The 21,415-nt window shown below is 38.5% G+C and overlaps 1 protein-coding gene across 1 annotated transcript in view; it reads right to left on the bottom strand.

Moving 5' to 3' along the window:
- The window catches only part of IGFBP2 (insulin like growth factor binding protein 2), a 70,855-nt gene that overhangs the window by 44,718 nt on the left and 4,722 nt on the right, over nucleotides 1–21,415 (bottom strand). The window lies entirely within an intron of this gene.

The following is a 21,415-nucleotide window of genomic DNA, read 5'->3' as shown; positions in this document are numbered from 1 at the left end:
CTAAGAAGGAAGACAATTACCATCTGTGTACGGGAAGGAGAGAGAAAAATGGATTTTTAGGGTTAATAAGGTACTTTTAAATAAGTTTCATAATGCGATGCTTCATGAGCCTTTGTGGAAATAGAGATTCTTGTTTCCTCGTTATTATTTTTATTATTTCCTGATTTTGTTTAGTAGAAAAGGAAATACTTGTTATCTTTTTCTCAAAACTAAGGGAAACCCATCACACCCATGGCTCTAAATCATTCACCACTAGTAAAAAGAAACAATTTTACCCAGCAAAGATTCCAAGCAGGAAAACAACACAAATGGGATTATAAACAACCTGAACACAAAAGGGCATAATCTTATCTAATGAAAGCACGTGCATGGTGGTTTAAATATTAGTGCAAAATAAGAGAAGAAACTACAAAAACACCAATAAACACGCAAAGTCACTTCCGGTTTGCTCGGAGGGTGGTTTTAAGCATTCCGAAGGCTTCAGGGAAGCCTCCGGACGGTCCCTGAAGCCTCCGGAGGGCCTCCGGAGGGCCTCCGGGGGGCGGGGCGGGGGAGGCTCTTTTCGCCCTCCCCAGGCTCCTATAAAGCCTCTGGAGCCTGGGGAGGGCGAAAAAAGCATGTAAAAATGGGGGGGGGGGCGTTGTGCGTGCATGCATTGCATTATGGATGTGGCACGCCCGCACACGACCCCCCCGCGCTCCCCCCACTTGTGGCACGCGAGCCAAAAAAGGTTCGCCATCGCTGCCCTATAAGAAGTATGGGGTATTGTTCAAGAAATGTCACCCTTTAGTAGCCTTTAGGTTCACAAGAATTCTGTGAAGAAGGCTAGGCTAGTATATGCTTTTTTTTTTTTTTTGTATAAGGATTTGAAACTAGGTTTCTTAGTGCAATTCACCAGGATGGGTAATAGGTCTGGAAATATTCTTTAGCTATCCATTTACTCAAAACCAAGTGTACAATATGGCTCTTATTGGAGCACAAATCTTTGAAAAAATGGCAAGAAGGAGGAGGAGGAGGAGGAGGAGGAGGAGGAGGAGGAGGAGAAGAAGAAGAAGAAGAAGAAGAAGAAGAAGAAGAAGAAGAAGAAGAAGAAGAAGAAGAAGAAGAAGAAGAAGAAGAAGAAGACAGGCATAACAACTTTCACCCTTAAATGCTTTTACATAATTAACTTGACCTTCAGGATAGCAATCAAATATTGTCTGTTTGAACTTACATGTTCTTATTTGGAAGTAAGGCATATCACTTGCTGTTAACTTAGCAGCTATTGAGCACATATATAATATACTTTTTGTATTAGGGTAAATATGAGAGAACTGTGGAAAGCATATATAGCTGCTTTACACTTTATATAAACTTTATTATACAGAAAGAATTGAATATAAATATACATATACACACAGTACACATACATTCCCCCAGTAATCTACTAATTTAAAGCCTTAGTCTAAGGTACCATTACTGAACCAGATATCTCATGTCCTGTATGCATGTTTTTTTACCTTTTAAAAATGTCCTATTATTCTCTGCCTATTTATTTGAATGTTCATTCAGAATTCTATTTCTAGAATAATGATCAACCCACACCCAATTCTATTTTATCTTCCAGATATGTATTATACATGTGTTATGCATTATTATGAGCATTTTTGCGCCTCTTTCCAAAGTGTATTAAGAGAGGTCCATTTGAAGAAGTTGTATTCCCTTCAAAGATTATTTATTTAGCAGAACATAATGATGGTCTGTATTTAGGTTTTTTTTTTTCACCAGCAAAATAGAAACTGTTAGAAAGAAAGGATTCTTGCTTTTCAACTCAGCATATCTCTATGCCTTCTTTGAAGAGCTGAAGGATCTCCTGGAAAATACATGAAAAACAAGAGACATTCCTTTTGCACAAGCAGATATCACTTGCATGGCCTTGGATGCCAGCCAAAGGTCTATAACTTGTGTCTATTAAAGTCATGTGGTATTCAACAGTCTTTCTTAGGCTGAATGTTCTGTAGGGCATATCATTGTCATGCACATGTGTGGGCACATGCCCATCCACCCACCCACCCACCCACCCACCCAGAGTATTACATATTTCCAATGGCCGTTAGTGGTGAAATATAAGCTGAGCTGCTCTTTATACACCTTTCAGCCTTTCCATTGGGATCATAATAGATTTCATAACTTTACCACTGTAAACTAAGCTTCATTGATTATAACAAAAGAAGGAAAAACAACCATAGTTTAAGCTGAATTGCTACCCTGTTCTCCTCATGAAAAGAAAGTTATTCAAAAATTGAAGTTAAACATTTACTTCTTCTCTCTTTACTTCCATGCTATTTCCATTGTACACAGACAAACTGCTGCTACTGTTACTAGGGTGGGGGTTGATGGGGAAAACCTCATAGTTTAAGCAAACTCTTCTCAGAATTAAATACATCAACAACAAATCAGGGGTTGAACTTCACACTACTAGAACAGCATATTGGGCTGTGGATTATTTTGCTTAACTTAAGTTATAAAGTTGAAAAGGAACAATAAGTATTAAGGATGACAACTCTAAACACATTTTGGCAAATATTGGATGGAGCACACATAAGCATGTTTTGCTTTATACATAAAGCATCAGTTTGATTAAAATCAAACCTAGAATATCAAAACAAAAAGAAATATGCCTCAATTAATAGATTCTGGACAGTTTCATAAAAAAAGCAGAAAAAGGCAACTTAATTGGCATTAATAATCTTGTGTTCTGACATATTGCATTGTATATTTGAAAGCTTTTGAAAAGCTTTCTGTAAATGTTTGTATGAGAAAATTATCCGCTGGATAAGGCTTTAAATACAATTTCTGGTTAGCATGACTTTTTGAATTGTGGAAGTTGAAATTAAATCCGCTGGGTTGTTAAGAAAGAAAGAAAAATATTAGGAAGGCCAAGTTTCCCTCTCTCTCTTTTTCTCATATGGAGAATACTAACATAAAAGAGTGCCATCCTTAATGGGTAACCCATCCATTGGGTAATTTCTAATGGGAATTGTGAATAAAGCTAGGCAAACTGAGAATGTGATGGATGTAGGATAACACATTTCAGAATTAAGATACATAGAATTAAATTCTGAAGGACTTATTTGTAAGCCACCCATATGAGTGGGTGGCCAGCCATATAAATCTAACAAACAAACAAACAAACAAACAAACAAACACAGTCTACTAACTTATTTGAAAACAACAAAACTGGTGGCTGCTCTAATGGAGAATATATACTATATGCTGAAACTGTAAAAAGCAAAACCTTAATTAATTAATATCATATAAGAAGGCCAAAAGTTTAACATATATGTATTTTGTCTAATAAGGCCTTTGGGCTTTTTTTTACTCCCCCATGAACCACTAAAGTAGTTCTATACAGAAGATAAAAATCACTTCATTAGAGGCATATCTGCACACTGAATCATGTTTCTCAGCTCCATTCACAGTGGATACTGTTTGCCTTTCTTCTACATCAAGGTAAGATGTGGCCTGAAGGCAAGGTGAAACTACTTGCCCTTGCTGTAAATTAACCACATGATCTAAAGCTTTACCAGTTGTATCTTCATTCTACATAGGCAGTCATGCAGCACTGACTAAGCCCCTTAAGTCCTGTTCTAACATGTATTGTGAGAATAATAAAAAGATAAATTGGTTAAGAACTGATGGAAGGGTAGTTTTTTTTAAAAACATACTGGCTATGTTTTAGCCATACTGGCACCTATGGTCACAAGCATTTAGAGAAAGCTTCTCCGGATAGCTAAAATACATGCCTTTACTTAATGTCTTAATTTAGCAATTGTTTGAGAAGAGTAAGATAATGGAAAATATATGGGAAATTTTAATTTATTACCGTATTAACAAGTACAGAAAACAGTAGGTTGGATAAAGATTTTACCATGTCTAAAATTAACCTATTGAAATCTGATGGATTTAAGCTATTTATGAATCTATTCAAAGTATAGCTGAATCTAGCCCACTAACGAGAAGCAGTTATGCATTAAACAAATATTGTTTTCTTACAAATCCATTAGAATCATATCATGCAACTGGACGAGATGAGGGATTCACAAATTATTCCTTTAAAACACTTTTTAAAACTCTGCCTTTAACCTTAACACCAAGAAATGTACATTAGACTTGTGCATTATATAAAGTTGGAGTACTGCTGAAACAGGTCCTCATAAATCACATAGTTAAATCAGAAATAGCACTTGCTTATAAAAAAACTTGGTGATGTAACTGCTGAAGTGGAAAATGATGTCTTAGGGTACTTTATCAGGAGTCCAGATCTTGAGTGTCTCTCTGTGTCTGCCCATTCTATCCATCCATTCATCTATCATCTATCATCTATCATCTATCATCTATCTATCTATCTATCTATCTATCTATCTATCTATCTATCTATCTATCTATCTATCTATCTATCTATCATCTATCTATCTATCTATCTATCTATCTATCTATCTATCTATCTATCTATCATCTATCTATCTATCTATCTATCTATCATCTATCTATCATCATCTATCTATCTATCTATCTATCTGTCTATCTGTCTATCTGTCTATCTGTCTATCTGTCTATCTGTCTATCTGTCTATCTGTCTATCTGTCTATCATCTATCTATCTATCTATCTATCTATCTATCTATCTATCTATCTATCTATCTATCATCATCTATCTATCATCTCTTCTATCTCTTCTATCTCTTCTATCTACTATTGTTTACACCACCTGTTTCATCTAAAGGACTCTGGGAGATTTACAATAAAAAGTGTCTATCATATTCTGTTCTATCCAATTGTTCAATTGAACTCAGCTTGGTCAGATTAAAATTAGAAAACTGTGTGTCAGTGACAAATTACAGCAGGTTCAGAAGTGGGCTACCACAAAGTTGAAGGACCCAGGAAACCATGAAAGAATCAGTGAATATTTAGCTTACAGAAGAAACAACCAAAGAGAGATATAATAGTAATCTACAACTCTCTGAAAAGTTGCCAAAATTAAGAGGAGTTAGATTTAATTTCTATTGCCCCAGAAAACAGTGTCAAAATGAATGGGTTGAACCTGTAAGAAAGCAAGCTCAAATTAGACATAAGGACGTTCCTCACTTTAAGAACAGGCTGCCACAGTAAGTGATGAGTTCTCTTTTGTTAGAAATCTTCAGACAGAGGCTAGAATAGATTGTACTGGGTCTTGCAACAAACAAGGAGCTAGACTGCAGGACTTCTGAGATCACTTCCGAATAACACTGTACAAACTTAACTGTTTATATACCAATGCTCAGAATATATGAGTGTGCTTCTAGTTACAGAACAGCAAATATAATTTAACATGTATAACATATAGCAATATGTATAACACATATCTGGATATCTTCCATAACTGGAATAACTGAAGCATTTGTTCAAAAGGAGCAGAACAATTGAAGTGTTGAGGTGCCTGTCAAAAATATTCATTCTTGCTCTGAAATTCAAATGAAAGAACTTAGTAGCACTATATTTTAGGTTACATTATGTGGAAGGACAAATAAACATAATACTGTTCCTCTATCATCGTTTTCCCAAACAGAGGAAATTCGTGAATAATGTCTTTCAAAAGTAAACTATAGGTCTTTCAAAGAAACACATAGGGATAGGACATTTTAATTATTCTGACATATGTTGGGAGGCCTATTCTGCCAAGTATGGTCCTTCCAGGAAATTCCTGGCTTGTCTTGTAACTTTTCTCTTTCAGACAGTGGAGGAAGGCATAAAAGGATCACCTATCCTTGACCTATGCTGTTCCTATGGTAGTATCAAACAGAGGCAAAACGAAGATCTCATGGACTGTACATTAGCATTAATGGCTGGAAAGATTCTATAACTTTGTAAGTGCCTTGAAAATAATGCAAAAGTTACCAACATTAACATGGATTTGTGAAGGACATATCTTGCCAGTCTAATCTTAAGCCTTTTTAAAATGGACAACTTCTTTAATAGATTGGGAGAATGCCAAATACATTACTCTTCTTGACTGCAGCATAGCATTTAACAAAGTACCCCATGACATATTGTTTAGTAAATTATTTAAGCATGGGTTGATAACATAACAAATAGATAAACATCTGGCTTGAAGATCTTACCCAGAGAATGTTTATGTATGGAACTGAACTGAACTAATATTAAATGGAGTGCCACGAGAATCTGACCTTGGTTCCCTACTCTTTAATATTTAATTAATAACTTTGATGAAATAAATAGATGATATAAAAATAATAGAATAGCTAAAACTCTAGAAGACAGGCATAAATTTTAAAATGATACTGGCAGTTTACAGAATTGAGCAGAAAGTAAACAGAATAAAAAATGCCAACTACAAAATTCTTCACAAAGGAGGAGAAATCAAATGTACAGAAATAGTAAGCATAATAGAAATAGAAATAAATGTCTTGGGAATAGTATTTGAATTCATAAGATCTTGGAAAATAATTGAAAGAAAATTGAATATATGTCAATCACATCAATAGAGAGACTGTAAACAAAACAAATGTAATTCTAGACTGCATCGACAGAAGTATAACTTTAAAATTATGAAAAAGAATCATTCCAGCTTTGGTTAAACTCCAAGTGCAACACTGCATTCAGCTTTGGGCACCACACTTTAAGAAGTATTCAGAGAAACAAGTCCAAAAATAGCTAAGAAAATTGATCAAGGAACTTTAAGAATCTGAATAGGTTTAGCCTTGAGTCGCAGTGGTGTAGTGGTTAGAATGCAGTACTGCAGGCTACTTCTGCTGATCACCCACTGCCAGCAGTTTGACAGTTCGAGTCTTACCGGCTCAAGGTTGACTCAGCCTTCCATCCTTCCGAGGTGGGTAAAATAAGGACCCAGATTGTTGGGGGCAATATGCTGACTCTATAAACCGCTTAGAGAGGGCTATAAAAGCACTGCGAAGCTGTATATAAGTCTTAGTGCTATTGCTTGAGAAAGAAAAGAAAATGGAAGGGGTGATAGAGCACTCTTCAAATACCTGTATGGAAAGTCACACAGAAAAGAGGTTAAGACCTTTTCTCTTTCATTCCATAGTGCAGAATATGGAATAATGTCTCCACTATAGTTATGTTATATAACAAATGTGGCAAACTCTTTGCACTGCTTAGTCTTTTCCCTTTTAGTGTTGAACCTACAATGGTCCACAGAGTTTTGGGAATGTAAATTTAGTATAATTAGACCATATATAATGACAGACTGAATTTTTATTATAGATTTTAGTTGTTATTTATTATTTTATATTAGAATTTCTAATTGTGTATTTACTGAACATTTTTATTTGTTCTTGTCTTTGGTCTAAGACTGTAATAAACTGATTGATCGGTTGATATGGAATAATGGCATAAACTTATAAGATAAACTTATAAGATGGCACATTCCTATTGAATGTTAGAAAAAACTTTCTAACAATTAAATGGAAGTCCACCTTGGACTTCCACTCCTTCCAACAAAAATTGAAGACTCACCTGTTCCGATTAGCTGGCCTGGCATAATTATAAATGTTACAACTATGAACTCCTGGCAGTATACTCTCATCTGGTTATTTTAAGGGTAATGTTTTAATTTGAATTGTTTTTAGGGCTTTTAGACCCATATTTATTCTTCTGTACAGTACTCTTAATTTTAACCTCCTCCACATATATACGTATATTTATATTTGTATTTTATCTGCTATTTGTTGTGTGGACTGTACACCGCCCCGAGTCCCTTTTTGGGAGAGGGGGCGGTTTAGAAATGCGAAGAATAAATAAATAAATAAATAAATAAATAAATAAATAAATAAATAAATAAATAAATAAATAAATAAATAAATAAATAAATACAACAGTGGTACTAATCACCTAGAGTGATAGTACGGTAAAGGTAAAGGTTCCCCTCGCACATATGTGCTAGTTGTTCCTGACTCTAGGGGGTGGTGCTCATCTCCGTTTCAAAGCCGAAGAGCCAGCGCTGTCTGAAGATGTGGCTGGCATGACTAAATGCCAAAGACACACGGAACACTGTTACCTTCCCACCATTATTTTTCTATTTGCATTTTTACATGCTTTCGAACTGCTAGGTTGGCAGAAGCTGGGACAAGTAACGGGAGTTCACTCCGTTACACGGCACTAGGGATTCAAACCGCTGAACTGCCGACCTTCTGATCGACCAGCTGAGCATCTTAGCCACTGAACTACTGTGTCCCTCTAGAGGGGTATTTGGATACAACAGAGGCTGAACAGCTATCTGTCTATGATACTTTATTTCGAATGCTTGCACTGAACAGGGGGCTATACTTGATGATGTTGGAGTCCTTCCTATCTCTATGGCTCTAAGAACAAAGCTGATTAACATGCATTATGCATTAGAGGCAGACTGAAAGCTATGTTTTGGTCAATGAAAATTTAATAACTTGTCTCCCCAAGGTGGCAACATTCACAAACACATTAGCCAAGTAGAACTCTGTATCTAGAAACAAATATTTTAGATGCAAACTTGGAAATCAATATAAAATGCAACATATGTAACTACAAACCTATGGAAAAGGGAAGTTTTAGACTGGGGTAGGTTGCACAGATTAATTTCCAAATGTTAGCTATTGAAAAACAACTTCAGGATTCCTGCTCTCCAGTGCTTAAAATGAGTGCATACCTGTCTGCGATTATTAAAATAGGATCATGAAGTTCCCTACCTTCACTGTCTTGGAAATGGAAACACCTATCCTTCTATGCAGTCCAGAATTCCTCTTCTGAATCAAATCTGAAACACTGCATAGCCACATAAAATACATCCGTCATTAACAACAGACATATACCAGTTGGGTATTTTTGGTTCCTAATCATCTTGAATGTAAAAATCATCTAAATAATTAGACCTGTAAGGGAATGCGCACAGCATACCAGAAAAAATATTTTAATTAAATGTGTACAGGAACATGTGATTTGTTTCTTGCGATAATCTTCCTGAACATGAAGTAAACAGAACTACCTAAGTAGGCTTATTACATATTTAATGCTTCTATATTTGGTTCTATTTCTTTAATATTATTATTACTATTTATCTATATGCTAGTGAAAACCAAATAAAGAGTAAGTTACAATTTGCTGTTGTATGTTTTTATCTGGTTCAGATTTAGGAGGAAAAAACACCCAACCATTTGCAGGATGGGTTTATCAGACAGTATGTAAATGCTTTACTTTTCCATGCACTATGTCATGGTATTAGCTTTCAAAATGACTATGGGTGACTACGGCATGTAAATCTAACAAGGGCTGCCTATAATTATTAAAGTAAGTATATATAGAGAGATTGGCAATATGCAGGTAAAAGCAAACAAAGAAAAAAATATCATAGAATAGAAAGACAGCATGCAATTGAAGACTTGTCTGTAGAGATATACACTTCACATAATGCCATAAGTCTATCTTCAAAAAACCTATTAACATAATAGAAACAGAATTTCACTGTTTTAAAATTTATTAGATTTTAATCCATCCAATTTATTAAATAGTAAATCTATTTATTAGGCATGTAAGTATGTGTTTGTGTGCTTGCATATTTCAACCCATTCTCACATGAAGTGGGAGCAAGCATCTCAAAACCTTCACCAACAGCACGTATCAAAGATGATTGGCTGAAGGTAGAAAGAATATAAATGAGAAAATGCTAGCTTTCTGTAATGTGCTCTGCTGGGATTGCTCTTGAAGAGTATCCAGAAGCTTCAGCTGATGCAAAATGCAGTTATGTGTGCCCCTAGAATGGCACAAATTACATCTGCTGTACAACATGCATTGGTTGTCATTGTGCTTTTGGATCCAATTGAAGGTGCTGGTTTGACCTTTAAAGCTGTTCATGGCATGGGGTCAAATTATCTTGAGCGACCACCTCTCCCCCCGATTATATTTGTTTGTTGCACCAGATATGGCAGAGAAAGCATGTTGCAGATTCCATCTAATTGGGAATTGCAATTGGTGGGTCCCAGGAAATGGGCCTTCTAAGCTGAGGTGCCTACATTATGGAATCTTTTCTCACCCTTGGGAATGAGGCTAACTCTATTTCTTTCCACATTCCACAAGTTCCTTAAAATCTGCTTATTTCCTAGGGGACTGGGGAGATCCTGCAATGACTCCCTTACTAGGCTCTTTGCTCATGTGTTTTTTAATAGGTGGTTTTTTTTTTAGTTTTAATGATGGTTGCTTTTATATATTTATTTCTCTTTTTAATTCTCTTCTGTACACTTAAGAGCCATGCTCTTAGGAGACGGACAGCCATATAAATATGATACATAAGGTGAGATTTAAGAGTTGTCTAGGATACATGATTTTTATAAGGACAATTTGAGGGGGCTAAAAGCTGTTTTTTAAAACTTCCTTTCCTGTTATGATGACTTGCCTTTTTGTTTCTAAGTGGCCCTATGCCAGACTTGGAATAGAAAGGCACCAGATGGAGATGAAGAGTGGAAAGCGAACTAAATAGAGCAAGGTGTGAGCACATTCTTTGAGGAGGAGATGGGATGTGGGTGGACAGCCATGTGCTTCATAGACTGTGAAACTTCCTTGAGCTCTGGAGGTAGGCTACACTGTGCAGGGAAAAAAGACTCAAGTAGGTTCGGTTCTAATATTGACATAGTCTAGGAATCATCTACTTCACAAATTAAATAGAGAATAAATTCAAAGTAACTCTGCTTTCATCAAATGTTACTTTGATCAGAATCTGGATCAAAAAGGAATACCAGCTGTAAGCTGCCTTGAGTTTCCACAGGGGGAAAACAATAGGATGTTAAGACTATCAAATAAATGAGACAATTTTAAGACAATTTAGTCAGTCATGATTTTGACCAGGAGACCATATCATGTTCATATAACATGTACATGTTGTATAGTTTGTAGCATAAGTTATTTCCCAAGTTTAAAAAAAAAACATCAAGAGGGCACATAAAGATTGAGGAGGGTATACATGGGAGGATGTATCTCAGGTATATAATTTATTTTTGGCTTCAGTAGGCTTAAATATATATTCAGTTCAAGAATTGATTGAGAATCAGTACAACTAATGATACACTATAGAAATTAAAATAATTAGCTAGATCTTTTAGTTTTAGGGATCTTCTTTGACTCAACTGCAGATTGTGGAGTTCAAGTTTATTTGCCCCAAGAGATATTTTTTCTAATATACACTATGGACCAAACTGCAGTGCAACTCAGAACCAATGGTGCTATACATGAAGCGTGGCTATCTTTATTTGCCCATACATCCCCATTTGATTATTCTACTCAAAAGGTTGGAACAATAATGATAATTCAACAAAAGGAATTTAATTTAGTTACATGTGTTATTTAGCATCTAAATTTAGTTTAAATAAGTGGAAAATATTAAAATATTTAGAAAAAAAATTAGCGCTATAAAAAGTCCTTAAAAGCTTGCTCTATCTTTTTCTTAGTGCTTGTCCTGCTCTTACCAATGTCAGAGAAATGGTCTTTATCTTGAAAGTATCACAAAAGTAAAGTGATGCCATGCATGAACGTGTCTGCTATTGAACTCAGTTGGAGAAAGAAGGCTTTTTTTTAATCTTCTTGTGGTAGCTGAGATGTTTAGAGGGCAGAAGATGTAGAATATGAAATATTTTAGGTCAATAAGAAATTAGAAGTCAATAGAAAAACTTATAGGTAAGGATGAACACTTTTTCTCTTCCAGAGACGCAGTCCTGCAGGAATAATCTTTTGCAATCACATGTCAATTATTTCCAGATCTTATTTCTTTTCTCTTCCTCTTCACAATACAGGCTACTTTATGCTAATGCTACTTGCAGAGGTATTTTAAATGAAATTATCAGATGCATTAGGCAGATGCATGAGACTGAGCAAGCAAGACATGCAGTCTCCAGTACCACATTTACCACATTCCAGCATTCCAAGATTTTGCTATAGAAATTCAGCAGAAAATGACAAAATTGTAAAAGTATCATTTTATCTTCTATGTTCAGCAGTGGGTATTGAAGGCTTCTGGGAAGAAAATCTTTCACATTTCTACTGTTAAAAAAACTACTATAAACTTCCTAAACCACTGGAAGCCCAGCTCACATCACTGAAATCTGGCAATGAAACAGATAATTTCTTTTGTTATTAACCATTGATAAACTAGGTCTCATGTCGTATAATATTCAGTTTGTTCTTTCTCCTTAACTGCAAGCGTTAATCTATTCATATCTGCACATTCTGATATTTTCCTGATCACATTCTCCTCTGTTGGTATCTCTTCACTTTTCCAATTTTGTGCAAATACAATTCTAGTTGCTGTTAATTCATTAATAATTAAGTATGCATTCTCCTATATGCTATACCTTTCAGGTAGAATTCCCAACAGGAATATCTCTGGCTTTAAGTCAATATGCTGTTTTGTCATTTTTTCCAGCCGCATGTGTATTTTTGTCCAATATTTTTTGGCTTTTAAGCATGTCTACCACATGCTTGGCCCTGTCTAATTATGTTATATACGAGGCTAGACCTTCTACAGCTACGAGATTCCCCCCTCTCGCAGCTATGGCCTCCTGCCCTTTCAAGGGCCCACCTTGAGGACGGGTTCATTAACCCAGAGAGGTGGAGGAAGCGCACGTTAAGGGGTTTTTTAATTAAATGTTTTTTAAAAGTTGTAAGGGGTTATAAGGATGGGGGGGGGAGGGGTTGTAGGGATGGGGGGGGGGAACTGGTTAGGAGGGATGGAAGAGCCAGGCACTTAGGTGTGGTCGAAAGAGGAGGGAGCGGAGTGGGGGAGGAGAGGGAAGATAGCATTCCTATGCAGGGCACCTTAATACCAACGGTCGTGGGGAGGGGCAGGTGCGAGGACAGTTTAAGAGCACGTAGTCGGTTGGGAGACCGGGGTTTTTGGTCATTCCCGGTCGTTTGTACCAACCCCTGCATACTAGGTGGTCAGGATCTACAGACCCAAGGCCTGAGACTGCTGTTATGCAATGCGAGGTCCGTTGTCAATAAGGCCCCCCTCATCCACGATCTAATTTTGGAGGGGGACCCGGACCTCGCCGGAATAACCGAGACCTGGTTGGGCCACAAGGGAGGTCTACCCCTTGTGGAAATGTGCCCTCCAGGTTATCGAGCATTTCACCAGCCTCGGGCCCAGGGAAGGGGCGGTGGGGTAGCAGTGATTATCCGGGAAGACTTAGAGCCGAGAGAGTTCACTGTGCCGCAGACATCCGGGTGTGAGTCCCTCGTCGTGAGATGGGGCCCAGGGAGGCAGTTGGGCCTGCTGATAGTATACCTGGCTCCTCGCTATACTTCAGCGGCCCTGCCCGAACTCCTTGAGCTGATCTCATCGGTGGCGGTTGAGACCCCCAAACTTTTAGTGATGGGGGATTTTAATCTGCCGTCGATGGGAGAAGCGTCGGAGGGGGTTCGGGAGTTCATGGCTTCCATGACAGCCATGGACCTGACCCAGTTAATTCAGGGCCCTACTCACGAGGGAGGCCACACCCTGGACCTTGTTTTTGTCTCTGGCCAGTGGACGAGTGATCTGGGAATAGGGGATCTAGACACTATTCCCCTGTCATGGTCGGATCACTCACTTCTCCGGCTGGACTTCCCTGGTGCTACCCCCCGCCGCGAGGAGGCGGAACTGGAAGGTATTAGATGGTTCCGCCCCAAGCGCCTGATGGAACCGGATAGGTTCCAGACGGAACTTGGGCCACCTCCTGTGGACCTGACCCGCCCCCGAGTGGAGGACCTGGTAGTCGCATGGAATAGTGCGGCTGCCGGGGCCCTAGACCGGGTGGCGCCTTTGCGGCCTCTCCTGCGGCGACGAACCACCCTGGCACCTTGGTTTACCGAGGAGCTAAGGGTGATGAAACGCCACAAGAGACGCCTAGAGAGTCGTTGGAGATCCTCCCGCTCCGAATTTGACCGAGCACAGGCACGAGCCTATTTGAAGACGTACCTTGTGGCATTAAGAGCGGCCAAACGTCAACATTGCGCCGCTCTTATTGCGTCTGCAGATAACCGCCCTGCCGCCCTGTTTCGGGTGACCCGTTCCCTCTTGTTTGAGAGACCACGGGAAGCCCCTCTACAGGGCAGAGCAGAGGAGTTTGGGAATTATCTACAGGACAAAGTCGCTCAAATCCGGATGGGATGGACCCCTTTCAGTGGTTCAGTAGAGACGCCCGTTGCGAGTCTTGAGGGACCGCTTTGGGAGAAGTTTGACTCGGTTGCCATCGAGGATTTGGACAGGTTGCGTGGACGTCTGCGACCCACCACATGTTTATTGGACCCGTGTCCCTCCTGGCTTGTACTGGCATCCTGGGAGGTTACGCGCGACTGGCTCCTGGGCCTGGTGAACGCCTCGTTGGGTGAGGGGTCTCTACCGGCCGCCTTGAAAGAGGCGGTGGTGAGGCCCCTGCTCAAGAAGCCTTCCCTGGACCCAACGGACCTAGTCAATTATCATCCAGTCTCCAACCTTCCTTTTTTAGCGAAGGTTGTAGAGAGTGTGGTAGCACAGCAGTTCCCACGTCACCTGGAGGAAAATGATTATCTAGACCCGCGCCAGTCCGGCTTCCGACCCGGGCACAGCACGGAGACGGCCTTGGTCGCATTGGTCGATGATCTCTGGAGGGCCAGAGATAGGGGTTGTTCCTCTATCCTGGTCCTATTAGATCTCTCGGCGGCGTTCGATACCATCGACCATGGTATCCTGTTGCACCGGCTAGAGGGGCTGGGAGTCAGGGGCACCGTTTTACGGTGGTTTGGCTCCTACCTCTCTGGTCGGACGCAACGTGTGTTGACAGGGGAGCAGAGTTCGACCCGGAGGCCACTCACATGTGGAGTGCCACAGGGATCGGTGCTCTCGCCTCTCCTGTTCAACACATATATGAAACCGCTGGGCGAGATCATCCGTGGTTTTGGAGTGGGATATCATCTGTATGCTGATGATACTCAGCTATACATTTCCACTCCGAACCACCCCAATGAGGCCGTCGAAATGATGTCCCGGTGTCTGGAGGCCGTACGGGTCTGGATGGATGGCAACCGACTAAAACTCAACCCTTCCAAGACGGAGTGGCTGTGGCTTCCGGCCTCCCGGTTCAACCAGGTGCTTCCATCTCTGGCCATCGGGGGCGTCCAACTAGCCCCCATGGAACAGGTGCGCAATTTGGGCGTCCTCCTGGATACCCGGCTGTCCATGGATAACCATGTAACAGCCGTGGCAAGGGGGGCGTTCCATCAGGTTCGCCTGATGCGCCAATTGCGCCCCTTATTGGACCGGGATGCCCTACGCACAGTCACCCATGCGCTAGTGACGTCTCGCCTGGATTACTGCAATGCTCTCTACATGGGGCTTCCCTTGAGATGCACTCGGAGACTACAGTTGGTCCAGAACGCGGCCGCGCGGGTGATTATGGGGAGGACTAGATACTCCCCTGTAACACCTCTCCTGCGCGAGCTGCACTGGCTGCCTGTGGTCTACCGAGTGCGTTTCAAGGTTTTGATTATGATCTTTAAAGCGCTCCATGGCACAGGGCCTAGTTATATGCAGGATCGCATCCTGCCCCACACATCCCTACGACCAATTCGCTCACACAGAGAGGGACTTCTCCGGGTGCCGTCCGCCAAACAGTGCCGGGGGGCGACACCCAGGAGCAGAGCCTTCTCTGTGATGGGCCCAGCCCTATGGAATGACCTCCCCCGTGACATCAGGATTACTTCCGATCTCCGCTCCTTCCGTGTACAGCTGAAGACCCACCTCTTTCAATTATCCGGCCTGGCTCAATCGCAATCGTAATTTTCCCATTCCTACAAACTGTTTTTTAAATTGTTCTTAAATATTAATTTTTATTGGGTTTTTACAATTGGGGTATTTTAAAGCTGATTTTTAACTGTCTATTGATGTAATTTGCTTCCTCCTCCGTGTATGTATGTGTGTTGTGTATGTATGTACGTTTGGTGCTGTTATATATTTTTTATGTTTTATGCTCCATTGTACGCCGCCCCGAGTCCTACTTGGAAAGGGAGCGGCTAATAAATCCAAATTTATTATTATTATTATTATATAATAATATGACCCAGGTATCTGGTGGCATAGCACCTACAAGCTCTGAAGGCAAACTGTGGGCCACCTAAAATATTATAATTAAATAAATGTAATGACATTGGAAATGATGCTATAGCCAATAATTTTTAAATAGGGGTTCCATGCACTATTATACTTTAAATGAAATGTTATCTGGGAGAAAGCAGTTCCAATATATTTCCATCTAGCTATAGTCATGGCAGACAAATTAGCAAAAGGTGATAAAAGATGCTGATTCAAAAATGCATATCAGTTTAGAAATGCACCAGTGCAAGAATGTATATGTCATGGTGGTACTCCTGAAAATATTCTGCTTACAATTGCCCAATTATATATTGGAACTGCTATGGGAACTGTTTATATTCAGATTATCAATGGTTTGCATATTTGTGGCTAGAGCTGTCATTTTGCTACATCTAATATTCTAATTGGCATAAGAGAAATAAAGAGTACTGAAGCTAAGACTCACTGAATGCAGTTTTATCTATTAAACAGCTATCAGGGACATAAAATTACAAATAAGCTCTAACGTGAATAAAAGAATGGATATTACTAAGGAATGCAAGGTAACTAGACTTGGAGGGACACAATATGCAACTGGGTTGGCACACATTTTTGTGGTGTGGGAAAAATAGAATACACGGTTACTTTCAGAGACACTATGTAAGAAATGGTTTATATGCAGTATGGGAAAAAGTAAAAGAAAAACATTATATGGAAATACCAACGTGGCTCTCAACGATAGAGGCTCTGGCACATCCAAATACTAGTAGTATGAAAAAGGTTATTAGGTACAAAGATATATTAACAGTTCAGGGAGAACTAAAACAGAAGAAAGAATTGGAAGAACAAGGGATTGATATAGTATGGTTTAAACAAATGCAAATACAAACAAGATATGAGAAAGATGTCAGAGTATGGTTTTAATATGGAAAACTCAGAATTAGATAGGATACTCATGGGAACAGATGAAAAAATGATCAAAAAATTGTAGAGTTATTTACTTAGAATATACCTAGAAGAAGATGAGGTCAAAGAAACAATGATAAGATGGGCAAAAAATGTTGGATATACAATAGAACTAGAAAAACGGCAACAACTATGGGAAAGGAATTATAATCTGACAATGGCGACAGCATATAAAGAGAATTTATATAAAATGTTTTATAGACGGCACATGACACCTGAAAGATTAGCAAAAATGTTTAAGGATAAATCAGCTAAATGTTGGAAATGTCACCAATTGCCAGGAACGTACTATCATATGTGATGGACGTGTAGGGATGCAAAAAGCCATAGAGTTTAAGCCAGAGATATTTTTATTGGGTATTCTACCAGAGAAATACAGTAAAGAAGATTCATATTTAATTGTACAAATAATTAACATCACCCAGAATTGTATTTGCACAAAACTGGAAAGCAGACAAAACCCCATCGGAATGGGAAGTAATAAAGAAGATATTAGATTGTGCAGAAATGAACAGGTTGACATTGAGAATAAAGGACAAAGAGGAATCAGTGTGTTACAGGACATGGGGGCGATTTTATGAGTATTTTGAAAAAAGGTATAAATAGAAAGAAAAAGGAACAAAACATGAAATAAATATCTCAGATGACACATGACAAATACAGGGGGAGGGGAAATAAGAAAATATTAATGTAAATATACAGGTAGAAAAATGATATGAATTGACATATGTTAAATAACAATTATAAGAATGTATATCTAATAATGAATTTGAAAGGAAAAATAAAAAACTTTTTACAAAAAAATTACAAATAAAGAATTGGAAGTACGTTTGTCTTAAAAATAAAAAGATGTCAAAATTCAACCTATTATTTAAACCAGGCATCCTCAAACTACAGCCCACGGGCCGGATATGGCCCCCCAATGAAAAGTATCCAGCCCGTGGAGTGGTGGAATGAAAAGCAGCTGCCACCTTGTGAAGTAATGTGTTAAAAGTCTTTAAAAGTGCTTTAAAAACAGCCTTTCAGATTTTTTCACAGCCATATGATCCAGGACCGGTGGGTGAGTAGGAGTGGGGGTGGTGTTGGCTTGCAAAGCAGCTGTCAGCTTGTAAAGTAGTACTTTAAAAGTTATTAAAAGTAATTAAAATACTTTAAAAACAGACTTTCAGATGTTTTTCACAGCCATGTAATCCTGGGCCTGTGGGTGAGTAGGGAAGGGGCTGCTTTTAAAGGAGCACTTTAAAAGTAAGTAAGTAAGTGGTTGGGTGACATGTCTCTCCTAGCTTTTTCAAAATCAGCTGAAGTTGGCTAACACTAATTCAAATGCAACTGCAGTATAATGCCTGAAGGAGAATTCACCCACTGCTTTGATTCTTCCCACATATAAAGTACATCCACCAAATTGGTTGCTGAACAATTTTGGTAGATATTCATGTGTATATATACACATGCACAACTGTAGCAAAAAGCAAATCAGTTTGTGAAATCTCCTCCAGGCTTAAAAGACCTTTAGCCCTGTAATCCCAAATAAGCAGGCCTGCACCTCCCATTGAATTAGTAGTATATTTATGTTGGTTAAAATTGTTCTTCATTTTAAATGTATTATTACATGCTTTTTGCACTACAAATAAAGATATGTGCAGTGTTCGTAGAAGTTTGTTCATTTTTTTTCAAACTATAGTCCAGCCTCCTTAAATTTTGTGTGTGTGTGTGTGTGTGTGTGTGTGTGTGTGTGTGTGTGTGTGTGTGTGTTGGTTCTCGCCTTCTTCCACCTGCTTCCAATGTCTCTCAATGCCCATCTTGGGGGTTTTAGTTGCAGTCTTAATTGGTGCAGTTCTCAGTTTGGTTTATTGTGTGGTCATCTGAAACATATGATCAGGAATTATTTTGAAGGAAATCCTGTTTGTTTTATTCTTTTTTTTAATGACCTATTTCAAAGAACCTGAAGCTGCTGTTTTAATGAAGTTAGGCAAGTGGCAAGAAAGTTTGAGCTCTTTTTCCATTTGGAGGGGGCTCTTAAGTAAATTGATTCTTTGGGTTGAACAAGTACTGCAAGGAAAAAGGCAAAATGGACTGCTAAATTGGCCATGTCCAACCAGTCACATGCCCACCCAGCTGGTCCAGCCCCCCAACAGTGTGAGGGACCGTGAATTGGGCCCCTGTTCAAAAAGTTTGAAGACCCCTGATTTAAACAGACAGACGTTTTAAAAACTTGACCTAAAATATCTGGCCTTTATATTATAATAATCAGATAAGAAGATTCGGTATTGGTTTCTGTAAAGTGTCATATACTAAATCCAAAATTTATTTATTTATAATTTATTCATAAAATTTATTGGCCACCCATCTTACCACAGGGTAACTCTGGGCAGAAATGATATTGACTCTACACAAGTTATTCTAATATTTATTTTAAATGTAAAATTTTAATTTTAATATGAATCTGCAATTTAACTCATACTCAAAGCTTAACTCAGGGATTTTCCATCTTGCTTCAAAAATCATTCGGCTTTAAAAGAGATGAATAATCTTTTACCATGTCCGAGTCCAAACACGCTTTGTAACATGAATCTGATGGAACAGGGCACTGCAATTACTGGAGTCTACATCAGCAGAAGTTGTAAAATCCTCTGAGTTGAAAGCTAATGTAGCATCAGGCCAAAGGCTAAATTCCAGAGAAGGTCGCAACATTTCTACCACTTCATTCCAGAAGAGTTTGAAGGTTGCAAAGAATATATCATCCACCTTGATTTCACAGGAGAATGAAGAACAAACCTCTGTAATCTTTTATTTCCTTAGCATTCTATAATTGTTTCCTCTTGAAATGAACTATCAATTCAGACTTCTGACCTTGATATTATTCCTACTCAGAACATAAACTCATTCTTGTTTGTGACCAAAGGGACAGAGTAAGCGGTGATCACTGTAGCTACTCTTTCTAAGCTGTACAACACATGTCACATTAGAAGTCCAATTCTGTTTTTAAGTATTTAAATGCTTTTCAACATGTATCACTCATAAAAAAGGAGAAATACATAACTTCTAAATAAAATTACATATTTGATGTGTATTAGTAATTCAGTAGTTCTAAGTTATCAAAATTATTATTTTGTTCTTTAAAAGGAGTGACTATTCTAAGCCCTCCACCCTCTCTTTGGTCATATGGTCACATTTAGTGTTGAATCTTCAATGAAATCTAGCTAACCAGGGAGGACCAATTTGTATGAGAAAGATGAGCCAACAATCTACTTGGAAAAGTCTTAAATGACCAATGATATTCAGGTTATTAGGCAACCTTTTAAAAAAATGTGGCAAAAATCAGGTCATAAAAAACAAACTTTTATAGAATCACTAACACTAGTATAGATAATAAAGCCAATGTCCCAGAACACTTTGCAAATATCAGATTTGTTGTAGCATGCAATCATGTAGACTTCTTCTGTCAGATATTCAAAACATGTTGACAGTAAACTGAAGTATAGTAGGCACTATATCAGGTTAACATAATAAGACCAAGATAATAAAAGTGGGGAAAACAATGTAAAAATACCAGGGTAGTTTGCAGAAGATTTTTTTTTTTTCTCGGGGAAGAGATTTAGGTTTACCATATCTCATTTCTTTTTCAAATGCTAAGCAATTCCACCAAATATGTTTATGAGAATGCTGACAGCCAAAGGTATCTCAGTCATCCAATGCATGCTTAAAGGTTTTCAAGCTCAGTGAACTAAGTGCCCATGTACACAATTGCAGCCGTTTCTTTACTATGAACTTTACAAGAGTTACTTGTATACTTTTATCAAAATATGAAGGCATATCTTAGAAATAGGAACAATGGGAATATTTTCATATCAACAGGAAAACAGTTGCAATATTTTGTGAAATGGGGCCAATTTAAAACTTATCTTATTAAAGAAAAATTGGAATAAAATTCATGAAGTCATTTCACAGAGGATTTGGAAGAATACACTGAGACCAGCTGGTAGTGTTTGACTATAGACTATAGAAGCAGTAAATAGAATGTCATCTTTGTTGACTTAATAGAAGTGAAGCAAGAACTCCAATTAAATACCAATTAGGTATTGTTGAAGTTAGCCTAGTTTTAATTAAGTATCTTTATGAAGCAAGATGAATTGTTCAGAATTTTATAAAACTTGGCCCCAAGGGTCATAATTGTACTTGAACCCTTATTTTGATTCCCACAAGTATTCTACTATTCAGGAGAATACTCACAGCCTGTTTTACGATCAGAAATGACATCTATTCTTGCCACATATTGTTTGCATTTCTTCCTACATGAAGTCTGACTGGACTACACAGGCTTTAGTGAAAGATTAAACAACCCCAAAGC

Source organism: Natrix helvetica (genome assembly GCF_964273705.1).
Source record: "Natrix helvetica genome assembly, chromosome: 1".
NCBI classification, from domain to species: Eukaryota; Metazoa; Chordata; class Lepidosauria; order Squamata; family Natricidae; genus Natrix; species Natrix helvetica.
This window is presented reverse-complemented; position numbering and strand designations above follow the sequence as displayed.